The following is a 10,829-nucleotide window of genomic DNA, read 5'->3' as shown; positions in this document are numbered from 1 at the left end:
AAAAAAAAAAAAAAAAAAAAAAAGATTGCTAGCTCTAAGAAGCAGCAGGATTCATTTAAGAAAAGCTGAGACCCCTTTCAACTCTACCTTTATAAATTGACCTGAAGTTGAAGACCTGTGCTTGTACCAGGAACCATATTTGGAAAATGTGTACTGACTAGGAATTTCTACCAGAAAAATGTACCTTAAATCATTTACCTGATGTCTGCAACAGGGATCCTGCGATAGCTGATGCTACGCCTAAGCTATGTCCCATCTGATCATAACCTACAGGTTGAGGTTCCCTGTGGCTTTATTTCTTCCAGAATTTCAAGAATTCTCAGTGTTTCCACAGCATGCACTAGCATGCATGTATCCTGTTATTACAACAAAATTATTTCTTTGCACATAGAAGACTGGAAGTTTACCTGGGTTATAAAGCACGACCTAATGGAAATACCCTAGGTTATTGATCAGAACAATGGGGTTTGGTTCTCCCTGTGTACTCACCTAGAAATCATGACTTCACATGGAGAAGTATCTAATACTTCTGGGCCTCAGTTTCTTTATCTCTGATACATGAATATTATTTGCCTTTCCATTATGAATATGTGGTAAGAATAAAATGAAAAGTTCTTTAGAAACAGTCTACACAGACTTCTTCTAAGACCTCTGTAGAGACTTATTTTTCTGAGAAGATGTAGTAGACATACTTTTTTTTATTTCTTTCACTAAGAACAACTTTATATATGGAATGAATATACATATATATATTATTTTGTTATATGTTTGGTACTTATATATCAAACACAAGAAAAGAGGAGAGGAAAAGGCAGAGTGGCTAGAAACCTCAGGATCTGAAGAATAACACAGTAATGAGTTCCCTAGGTTTTCTTTTTGCCTTATATATCCCAGACTAGGTACTGGAGGAGCCAGCAACCCAGAAATGCTAATGGACTTGGACAAAATAAAGCCTTCAACAAAATCTTGCTTTCTCTAGCCAAAGGACAAGGAAAGAGGCAGCCTAGCAAGACAGAAATCTTTTAGACAATACAGACTCTACTCCAGCTAAACACCACAGGAAAAAATCTGTGGTCATTTACATACCAGCAAAGGCCAAGTAGGAAGCCAAGTCTTCCAGGCTAGCCAGGCTGTAATGAAGTGCCCCAAACACTCTGCTAGGGTGGTGTCACAGAAGGACAAGTAGGGAGCTGGGACTTCATTCCTGCTGGGAAGTAATGAGGTTCTCCTCCTCCCCCTGCCTGCTGACTCCCACTACTGCAGTGTTAGTGGAGACCATGTGGGGAGCCTGGACTCCCACTCCCATCTGGCAGTGACGAAGCACCACTCCCCCTCCTCACTAGGGTAATGTCAGAAAAGGCCTAAAGAAGAGTAAAACTTTCACTAACCCCAGTGATAAGGAGGCCATCATCTGGTGGTGTCAGTGAAGGCTACTTGGGGAGCATTAATGAGGAATACCTGATCCTCCCATTCAGGGAGGTATCACTGTAGGCCAAGCGGAGAGCCAGAACTACCACACTCTTTTGACAGTAATAAAGAGCACCCTCTTTATTACACAGGCCAAGTAGGGAAACTGGACTTCTACTTCCACCTGGAAGTAATTAAGTGGCACTCTCATTTCCTCTGATGGCATGGTCTTAGGGGAGACCAGCTGAAGCAGAAAGTTTAAATAGGAATGAGAGTCTCATAATATCTGAAAGCCAGGTTTCAATAAAAAAATCTTTTGTAATAAGAATCAGGAAGATGTCTAACTGAATGATAAAAATACAATAAATAAATATCAACACCGAGATAACAGAGATATCTGAATAATCTGACAAGGATTTTAAAATAGCCTTTATAAAAATGTTTCAACAGCAATTATGAACACATTTGAAGCAAATGACAAGATAGAAAGCCTCAAGAAAGAAAAAGAAGCTTTCAGCAAATAAATAGAACATATAACACAGAACCAAACGTAATTCAGCAAAGTTGTAGGGTACAAGATCAACACATAAGCATTATTTGTACAACTATATACTAGCAATGAACAATCTGAAAAGGAAACTCAGAAAAAATTCCATTTAAAATAGCATCAAACTTGAGGATATGGGGAGGGGGAAGGGTGAGCTGTGACAAAGCGAGACAGAGGCATGGACATATATACACTACCAAACGTAAGGTAGATAGCTAGTGGGAAGCAGCTGCATAGCACAGGGAGATCAGCTCGGTGCTTTGTGACCTCCTGGAGGGGTGGGATAGGGAGGGTGGGAGGGAGAGAGACACAAGAGGGAAGAGATATGGGAACATATGTATATGTATAACTGATTCACTTCGTTATAAAGCAGAAATTAACACACCATTGTAAAGCAATTATACCCCAATAAAGATGTTTAAAAAAATAGCATCAAAAAGAATAAAACACACAGGAATAAATTTAAGCAAATAGGTACAAGATTTGTACAACTGAAAATTATAAAACACTGCTGAAATAAAGTAGACCTAAATACATGGAAAAAGATTCTAAGTTCATGAATTAGAAGATTCAACAATGTTAAGAGGACAATACTTCTCAGAGCAATCCACAGATCAAATGAAATAGCTATCAATATCCCAACAGCCTTTTTCTCCATAGAAATGGAAAAGTTTATGCTAAAATCCATATGGAATTGCAAGGTACCCAAATAGCCAAACAACCTTGAGAAAGAACAAAGTTGGAGGACTCACACTTCCCAATTTCAAAACTTATTACAAAGCTGCCCTAATCAAAATAGTGTGGCACTGGCATAAGGATAGACATATAGATCAATAGAATAGAATACAGAAACCAAAAAGAAACCATCAAATTTATGGTCAGTTGACTTTCAACAAGAGTGCCAAGACCATTCAACAGGAAAAGAATATTTTCTTCAATTAATGAGGCTGGAACAACTGGATGGCCATTTGCAAAATAATGAAGTTGCATACATTTCACACTTTGTACAAAAATTAACATGGATCAAGGACCTAAAGATAAGAGCTAAAACCTTAAAACTCTTAGAAGGAACCATAGGGGTAAGTCTTCATGATCTTGGATTTGGCAATTGTTTCTTAAATATAACACCAAGAGCACAAACAACAAATAAAGAAAACAAAGAAAACTAGTTAAATTAGACTTTATCAAAATTAAAACCACTTGTGAAAAAAAAACACTTTTGGATCAATGGTCACAGTCAAGAAAGTGAAAAAACAACTCATAGAATGGGAGAAAATACTTACAAATCATATATCTGATAAGGATCTAGTATCCAGAATATATAAAGAACTCTTACAATTCAACAACAAAAAACAAACAACCCGATTGAAAATGGGCGAAAGACTTGGATAGACATGTCTCCGAAGAAGACATAGAAATGGCCAATAAGCATATAAAAAGATACTCAGCATCATTAGTCATTAGGGAAATGCAAATAAAAACCACAATGAGATACCACTGCACCCCCACTAGGATGTATATAATAATAATAATAATAAAACAGAGGATTACAAGTGTTTGTGACAATGTGGAGATATAATCCTCATACATTTCTGGTGGGAATGTAAAAAAGTGAGGCCACTGTGAAAAAATGTTTGGCAATCCTCAAAAATTTAACATAGAATTACTATTTGACCCATTACTCCTGGATATATACCCCAAAGAACTTAAAACAGATGTTCAAAAAAAAATCTTATACACAAGTGTTCATGGCAGCATTATTCACAATAGCCAAAAAGTAGAAACAATACACACGTCCATAAAGTGATTAATGGATAAACAAAATGTGACATATCCCTACAATGGAATATTATTCAGCTATTAAAAGAAATGAAGTACTTATATATGCTACAACATGGATGAACCTCAAAAACATGCTAGGTGAAAGAAACCAGACATAAAAGGCTACATATTGTGTTATTTCATTTATATGATATATCCAGAATAGGCAAATCAATAGAGACAGAAAGCATATTAGTGGTTGGCTGGGACTTGGTGGAGAGAGGAATGGGAAGTGACTACATATGGGTATGAGGTTACTCCTTGGGGTAGTGAAAATGTTCTGGAACTAGATAATGGTGATAGTTGTACAACACTGTGAATGTACTAAATATCACTAATGCTAAATTTTCTGTTATAGGTATTTTATCACAATTAAAGGAAAAGACACAAATGGATGTTTTAGAACTAAGAAATTACAGTAAACAAAATAAAATAAAAACCACAATGAATAGACTCAAGAACAGAATGGAGGGGACAAATGAAAAAAGTAGCAAAACTAAAGTTAAGACAATAAAAATTATGCAATTTGAACAATGGAGAGAAAATAGATTTTAAAATTAAACAGAGCCTTAGGGATCTGTGAGACAGTAACAAAAGATCTACCAGTCATGTACCTGGAGTCCTGGAAGGCAAGAAAAAGAGAGCAGTGCTGAAAAAAAAATTGTTGAAAACTTGCCACATTTTGCATAAGACATAAAGCTACAGGGTCCAGAAGATGTTCAACCCCCAACAGAATCCGCACCAAAATATCATGATCAGACTTCTGAAAATTAATGAGAAAATTAAACTGGCAAACATCCAGAGAAAAATGACATCTTGCTTATAGGGGACAAATAATTCAAGTTATGGTAGATATCAATAATTATATTGCATGTAAATGGTCTAATGACAACAATTAAAAGACAAGAATTGGCAAATTGGATTTTAAAACATGACCAAACTATACACTATTTAAAAGAAAGTCATGTCAAATATAAAGACACAGGCTGGTAGAACGTAAAATGAGAGAAGATATATCATACAAAAATTAATAAAAGTAAAGCAGGAGTGGATATATCAGATAGACTTCAGGGGAAAGAAGATTACTTGAGGCAAAGAGCAACATCATATAATATTTAAAGGGTAAATCCACCAAGAACACATAGCAATTCTTAATGCCTATGAACCAAACAACACAACTGCAAAATATGCAAAGCAAATACTGATTAAAAATGAAAGGAGAAATAGTCAAATTCACATTTATAGTTGGAAACTTAAACACAGTTTTCTCAACAATTGACAGAACAACTAGACAGAAAATGAGCTAGTTTATAGAAAATCTCAACAATGTCATCAACTGAAAGGATCTTAGAGATGTTTATAGAACACTCCACCTGACAACAGTAGAATACATACTCTTTTCAACTGCCTGCAGAACATATATCAAAGTTGACCATATCCTGGGCCATAAAACAAACGTGAAAGAATTGAAATATGCAGTGTTTTCTCTGACACAATGGAATCACATTACAAATCAATAACAGAAAAATAAACAAGAAAATCTCTAAACACCAGGAGGTTAAACAACACACTTCTAAATAATTCATGGGTCAAATAATAAGTCTCAAGTGAAATAGAAAATAGAAAAATAAAATAATATACCAAATTTTGTGAGTTTCAGCTTAAGCAATGATGAGAGGGATATTTATAGCACTAAATGCTTACGTTAAGAAAGAGGCAAAGTCTTAAGTCAATAATCTAAACTCCCACCTCAAGAGACTAGAAAAAGAAGAGCAAAATAAGCCCAAAGAATGCAGAAGCAAAATTATAATAAAAGTAAGAGAAGAAATCAATAAAAATTCAATGAAATTCAAAACAAAATTCAATGAAATTCAAAACAAAATTCAATGAAATTCAAAGGTGTGATTCTTAGAAAAGATGAATAAAATTGACAAACCTCTAGCAAGGAAGATAAAATAAAAAGAAAGAAGACATCAAAAGGATAATAAGAGAATAGTAGAAACAACTCCACACATATCAATTTGACTATTTAGATAAATTGGACCAATTCATCAAAAAATACAAATTACCACAATTCATCCAAAATTCAGTAGATAACTTAAACAGCCTTATATCTATTAAGGAAATTAAATTCTTATTTTAAAATCCTCCCCCTCAAAATTTCCAAGCCCACATGGTTCCACTAGAAAATTCTACCAAACTTTTAAAGATTTTTTTGCCAATTCTACACAATATTCCAGAAAATAGAATAAGGAGGGAATTAATTTTTTAAAAACTAGTATTACTTTGATATAACAATGAGATGCCAGTACAAAAGAAGCAAATTACAAACAAACCTTATAAATATAGATACAAAAAATTAACAAAATATTAGCAATAGAATTCAGCAATACATAGAAGGGTTATCCACCATGACCAAATAGAGTTTATTCCAGTGATAAAAGTCTGGTTCAATATTTGAAAATCAAATCAGTGTAATCTACCATATTAGCCAGGCTAAAAAATCATATGATCATACCAATCAATGCCAAAAAAACATTTGACCAATTCAACATCTATTCATGATTTAAATAACTCTCAGAAAAACAGAAATAGAAGAGAATTTGCTCCACTTAATAAAGTACGTCCATATAAAAACTGGAGGTAAAATTTTATTTAATGGTAAAAGACTACATGCTTTCCCCCTAAGTTAAGAAACAAAGCAAGGATGGCTGCTCTTATCACTCTTATTCAACATAGTACTATACATTCTAGCCAGTACAATAAGGCCAGAAAAGGAAATGAAAGGAATACAGATTAGAAAAGAAATAAAGCTATCCTTATTTGCAGATCACATGGTGATATTTGTAGAAAATAAGCAACGAACCTACAAAAAAAAAAAACCCTCCTAGATGAGTTCAGTGAGTTCAGGAAGGTCAAAGTACACAAGATAAACACTAAAATCAATTACATTTCTATATATTAGCAGTGGACACATACATGGCCACTGTAATAATGTTTATAACCGCTCAAAAATAGTGCATAAATGTAAAAAACATGTACAGGATTTGCACACTGAAAACTATAAAATGCTGATGAAGGAAATAGAAAAGGTCCAAATAAATGGAGATTAATACTATGTTGATGGACTGAAAGAACATAGTAAAGATGTCAATTTTTCCCAAATTAATAAACAGGATTACCAACAAAATCTCAGTAAGTTTTTTTCTGTAGATATAAGAAAGATTATTCTAAAGTTTATATGGAAAAGCAAGAGGACTAGAAAGCTAAAACAGTTTTGAAAAAGTAGAATAAACTAGAGGAATAACTCTGATTTTAAGACTTGTATAGGTAATGTAATCAAAACTGTATGGTATAATTCAAAAAGAGTCATGTACCAAAATGTTCACTGCAACTCTATTTACAATAGCCCGGAGATGGAAACAACCTAAGTGTCCATCATCGGATGAATGGATAAGGAAGATGTGGCACATATATACAATGGAATATTACTCAGCCATAAAAAGAAACGAAATTGAGCTATTTGTAATGAGGTGGATAGACCTAGAGTCTGTCATACAGAGTGAAGTCAGTCAGAAAGAGAAAGACAAATACCGTATGCTAACAAATATATATGGAATTTAAGGAAAAAAATGTCATGAAGAACCTAGGGGTAAGACAGGAATAAAGACACAGACCTACTAGAGAATGGACTTGAGGATATGGGGAGGGGGAGGGGTAAGCTGTGACAAAGCAAGAGAGTGGCATGGACATATATACACTACCAAACGTAAAATAGATAGCTAGTGGGAAGCAGCCACGTAGAACAGGGAGATCAGCTCGGTGCTTTGTGACCACCTACAGAGGTGGTATAGGGAGGGTGGGAGGCGGGGAGACACAAGAGGGAAGAGATATGGGAACATATGTATATGTATAACTGATTCACTTTGTTATAAAGTAGAAACTAACAAAAAAATAAAAATAAATAAAAGAATGTATTACTCCAACAAAACAAAACAAAACTGTATGGTATTAGTTTAGGGATAGACACATACATCAACCCATATGTAAAGAACTAAGATGTAACACATATATACCAAACTTACTTTTGACAAAGGAACAAAAGCAATTCAGTAGAGGAAAACTTGTCTTCAACAAATGGTGTTGGAGAAATTGCACACTCATAGGCAAAAAAAAAAAAAAAAAAGAACATTGACTTAAGTCTCATAAATTATTCAAGTATTAACTCAAACGGATTACAGATTAGTGGTGTCCAGGGCTTAAGTGGGGTCAGGAAGCAAAAATGTGGGTGTGATTATAAAAGCACAACATAATATATCTTTGTGGTGATTTAACTAACTGTATCAATGTCAGTATCCTAGTTGTGATATTGTGCTATAGTTATGCAAAATATTACCATTGAGGGAAATGGAGAAAAAAGTATTTGGGATCCATCTGTATTTTTTTATTGAAGTGTAGTTGATGTATAATGTTATATAAGTTACAGGTGTACAATATAGTGACTCACAATTTTTAAAGGTTATACTCCATTTATAGTTATTATAAAATATTTGCTATGTTCCCTATGTTGTATAATATATTCTCATAGTTTATTTTATACCTAAAAGTTTGTACCTCTTAATCCCCTTTCCCTGTTATTGCCCCTTCCCCCTTCTCTCTCCCCACTGGTAACCACTAGTTTTTTCTCTAAATCTGTGAGTCTGCTTCTTTTTTGTTATATTCACTAGTTTGCTGTATTTTTTAGATTCCACATATAAGCAATACCATACAGTATTTGTCTTTCTCTGCCTGACTTATTTCACTTAGCATGATGCATGTTGCCCTCCAAGTCCATCCATGTTGCTGCAAATTTCATTATTTTTTATGATTGAGTAGTATTCCTGTGTGTGTGTGTGTGTGTGTGTGTGTGTGTGTGTGTGTGTGAGACATCTCTATGCATTCATTTGTTGATGGACACTTAGGTTGCTTCCATATCTTGGCAATTGTAAACAATGCTGCTATAAACATTGGGGTGCATGTAGCTTTTCAAATGGATTAAAGACCTAAATGGAAGACCAGATACCATAAAACTCCTAGAGGAAAACATAGGCAGAACACTGTTTGATATAAATCGTAGCAATATGTTTTTGGATTCAACTTCTAAAACAAAAGAAATAAAATCAAAAATAAACAATGGAACCTAATTAAACATAAAAGCTTTTCCACAGCAAAGGAAACCATCGACAAAATGAAAAGATAACCTACTGAATGGGGGAAAATGTTTACAAGTGATATGATTGATAAGGGGTTAATATCCAACATATATAAACAGTTCATACAGCTCAACGTCAAAAAAAACAACCCAATTAGGAAATGGGCAGAAGAACTGAATAGACATTTTTCCAAAGAGGAAATGCAGATGGCCAACAGGCACATGAAAAGACATCACTAATCATCAGGGAAATGCAAATCAAAACCACAATGAGATATCACCTCACATCTGTCAGAATGGCTATCATCAAAAAGACCACAGATAACAAATGTTGGCAAGAATGTGGGAAAAGGGGACCCTCATACACTGTTTTTGGGAATGTAAATTGGTGCAGCCACTGTGTAAAACAGTATGGAGTCTTCTCAAAAAACTAAAAATAGAACTACCATATGACCCAGCAATTCCACTCCTGGGTATATAACCTCTGTAATTTTTATAACTGCATGTGAATCTACAATTATTTCAAAATTAAAAGTTTGATTTTTTTAAAGATAGGCTACATAAAATGCTGAAAATTATAACAACATAGTTTTTGATATTTTACAAGTTTTAAGTAGAGCTCTTTTTCTCCTCCAGAGTCCTTCTGACTGAGAAAACATTAAACAAGAAATATGAAAGATTATTCTAGTGCCACAATCTTCAACTTTCCAATTAAATCACAGAAAGAACCAATAAACCAAGTAATACCTATATTTAGAACTTAGCATGTGACATATACTTCAAGGGGTTACAGAAAAGTCTTAAGACACAGTCTCTATTTTTGAGCAGCTTACTCTCTAGATGTACACAAGAAATGGTGCAATTAATACAAAATCAAATTTCATCAATTCAAATATGTACTTTTTTCTCATGTTAACTTTTCTGAAATCAGAATGGCATCCTGGGGTAAATGAAATGCAGTAAATAAAAGGCAATATATATGTGACAAAGGAGTAGGTTAGGCAAAGAGTTCTCATAATAGTTCAGAGGATAATTCATTTTAATCTGTAGTAAGGGAAGACTACATAAAGGAGGTGAGAATAAACAGAGCCTAATGCATAGGTCAGATTACAAGAGACAAATGACAGACAGGTGAGTGGTTTAAATGGAAACCCAAAGAGAATGGAACTAAACATAAGGTATAACATAAGAAAGGACTAGTAATTGGGAATATGCAAATCACATTTCAGGTAAGAAGGCACAGGGCAGTTTGGCCTGAGTACAGTATTCTTTGAAAAGAAGCATAGAGGAAATTCTGCTTCTGATAATTGTGGGCTAGGTAATTCCTACTGATGGCTCCCAGTTAGAAGAATGAAATATTTTAAAATCATCTTAAAAGTATCAAAATACTAACTGGATAGGAATTGCTTTTTCAAAACCTAGGAGAAAGCAATATTCCAGAGAGGTAAGCCTAGTACTAAAAGCTGCTTTTGTCCTGAGGTCTTTTGACAGTCTGAGATAAATAGCTGTGAAATTGAGTAGTGGTTTTTGTAGCGGCACTGGTGAGGGGAACAGAAGTCAAAGCCCAATGCCTTTTCAAAGTGGAGATTCTGATAAACTCCCTTTGTCAATAAGCTCAGACCCCAACGGGCTACACCCTCAGGGTAAAGGGGAACCGGACCTGCCCTTCCATAGACTTGCAACCCAGTTCATGAGTAGCCCAGAGACTCTCAGGCCATAAATTTTGGTTAACATGGTCCCAAATTGGTAATGCTCCCTGGGGCCTGGCAGAAGGATCAAAAATATTCTCTGATCAGCTCCGTGCTTTGTGACCACCTAGAGGGGTGGGATAGGGAGGGTGGGAAGGAGACACAAGAGGGAGGG

Source organism: Aethalodelphis obliquidens, unplaced genomic scaffold (assembly GCF_003676395.1).
Source record: "Aethalodelphis obliquidens isolate GAN/ISIS:26980383/991018 unplaced genomic scaffold, ASM367639v1 scaffold66, whole genome shotgun sequence".
NCBI classification, from domain to species: Eukaryota; Metazoa; Chordata; class Mammalia; order Artiodactyla; family Delphinidae; genus Aethalodelphis; species Aethalodelphis obliquidens.
This window is presented reverse-complemented; position numbering follows the sequence as displayed.